Genomic DNA, 2,934 nt, shown 5'->3' on the forward strand with positions numbered 1-2,934 from the left:
TCTGATTGGGTGTTTTCTGCTACATTGTTTTCCAAATCACTGATGTGCGCCTCTGCTTTACCTAATCTACTGTTGATTCCCTCTAATGCATTCTTTATTTCAGTTGCTGTATTCTTCATTTCTGAGGGGTTCTCTTATGTTCTCTATCTTCATTTTTTATGTTTCCAGTCTCTTTGTTGAAGTTCTCCCTGAGATCACTGAGCATCCTTATAACCAGTGGGTTGAACTCTGCATCTGGTAGATTGCTTGTCTCCATTTTGTTTAGTTCTTTTTCTGGAGCTTTGTTGTTTTTTCATTTGGGACATGTTTCCTTTTCTCCCCATTTTGACTGCTTCCCTGTGTTTGTTTCTATGTAGGTAGGGTTGCTATGTCTCCCAGTCTTAGTAGAGTGGCCTTATGTAGTTGGTGTCCTGTGGAGCCCAGTAACACAGTTTCCTTTGTCTCCTGAGCTGGTTGCTGCAGGTATGTCCCTTGTGTTGGTTGTGTGTGCCTTCCTGTTGTAGTTGAGCCTTGGTTGCTATTGGCACTTTAATGGGAGGGATTGACCCTCTTGCCAATTGGTTGTGTGGCCATGCCTACAGTGGAGGAACTGTTTTGCAGGGACTGACCTGAAGTAGCATTTACTTTAGCAGGGCTCTTGTGCCTGCCCAGTTTGCCCTTTGGGTGTGTCATCTACAGAGGCAGGCAGGTGGTACCCTAGCTTGGTTGCAAGCCGGACACAGGACATGCCAGCTCTGGAGATTTCTGGAAAGGGCCCCAGGACACGTCAAGTTCAGCCTCAAGCCTGTGCCCTGCCCATAGCCAGCTGGCACGAGCCACAAAGCTATCTGCAGATGACAGCCACCCACTCTGGGCTTGGAGTTGCCTCAAGAGGCCAAGCCATGAACAGAGACTGGCTGCTGCTAGTGCCAGGCATGGGGCTGCTCAGCCAGAGGTACAGGTTATGCCAAGGCCATATGCTACTTGTTTGGGGTTCGTGAACCTTTGATAGATTTCAGGAGAGTTCATAGCATGAGCCAAGACAGGCCATTTGTATAAAAAAGCCACTGGAAGCAGCTTGGTTTGGTCCACAAGTTGGGTGGAGCAGGGTCTCAGGGAATCAACAGAATGGAACAAACAGTGTTAGCCAGGTTGATGGAGACTCAAATATGGTTGTCACCTGCATCTGCATGCTGGGGGGAAAGAGGGCTCAACAAAGAAACAATGACTTCTGCTAGCATGTCTGTCTGGGAGAAAGCTGCCCTTCCAGACTTCACTCTGAAGTCAGGCAACTCAGTTCCTCCCTGTATGTTCCTATTGCCTTTCAAGCTGCTGCCCCAGTGCTGGAGCTCAGAGCAAGTAAGTCCATCAGAGAGTGAGTCTGTGCATGGGCCCTTTAAGACAAATGCCTGGGACTCCAGCTGCTTTCCATTTCCGTTATCTACAATCTCTGCTGGTTTTTACAGCCAGAATTTGTAGGGACTTCTCTTCCTGGCACTGGAGCCCTGGGCTGGAGAGCCTGGTGTGGGGCTGTGACCCCTTACTCCTCTGGAGGGAACTCTGTAACTAAGATATTTCTTCTGAGTTTTAACCACCACATGTGAGAACGGAGACCAGCCTGTTCCATGTCTCCACCCCTCCTACCAGTCTTGAGGTGGCCTCTTCAGTATGTTCTTAGTTGTAGGACTTTTGCCCAGCTAGACTTCAGGTGATTCACAATGATGGTTATTATGTAGTTTAGTTGTAATTTTGATGTTGTTGTGAGAGGAGGCAAGCACAGCATTTACCCATTCTGCCATTTTGACCAGACATCTCCAAGCAAACTTTTTTATGATAGTATCTACTGAAATCTAGTTGGAGGAGGCCATGGAGAGGATATGGGTGAAGATTGTTTGGGAGCTGAACTCTGGCTTTTGAAAAACCCAGGCTATCATGGGACCTGGGCTATCATGGGCAAGAATTTTTTAAATCATGAATGTGAATTGGATTTTATCAAATGTTTTTTCTGTACCAATTTATATAATCATGTGTTTTCTTCTTTAGCTTGCTGATATGATGAACACACTGGTCAATTTTCAAATGCTGAACAAGCCTTACATACCAGGAATAAATCAGACTTAGTCATGGTGTGCTAGTATTTTATTGAATATTTTTGTGTGTAAGTTCATTAGAGATAATGGTCTGCGGCTTTTTTGTTTTTTCTTTCTGTATTGTCTTTGGTTTTAGTACTGGCTTTTAAAATGAGAAGGGAAGTGTTTCCTGTTCCTGTTGATAAAACTTATCCTTTTGACGAAAAGTTACAGAATAGATTAATTTCTGGAAGAGGCATTGTCTGGAAGAGATTGTCTGGAAAAGACTGACTTAAATTGGTGTTAATCCTTCTTTAAGTGTTTAGCATATTTTTTCAGTGAAACCATATTGGCCTGGAGAATTCTTTTCAGGAGCTTTTAAATCATGGATTGAAAAAAATATTAATGGTATATGTTATTCAGATTATTTATTTTGAGTATTTGCGGTTGTTTATGATTGTTTTGATGGTTTATGACTTTTGAGGAATTGACTCCTTTCATTAAATTTATGAGTATAGAGTTATTTGTAGTATTTATTTATTTATTTATTCATATTGCGATATAATCAACATATAACATTATATTAGTTTCAGGTGTACAACACAATCAATATACATATTTTATTATATATTGCAAAATGATCACTACAAGTTTAGTTAGAACCCATCATCATATACAGTTACAAATATTTTTTCCTATGATGAGAATTTTAAGATCTATTCTCTTAGCAACTTTAAAAGGGATTTCACATAATAAATTCTCTTAAACATTACAGTCTGTATTTATAAATTTAATACATTAAATTTCTCTTCTTAAAAGTTTCAATTATCTGATTTTAAATTAAATGATTCTTAAGTTCTCTTACATGTTCAAAAGTATTTGCAAT

Source organism: Hipposideros armiger, unplaced genomic scaffold, assembly GCF_001890085.2.
Source record: "Hipposideros armiger isolate ML-2016 unplaced genomic scaffold, ASM189008v1 scaffold_342, whole genome shotgun sequence".
NCBI classification, from domain to species: domain Eukaryota; kingdom Metazoa; phylum Chordata; class Mammalia; order Chiroptera; family Hipposideridae; genus Hipposideros; species Hipposideros armiger.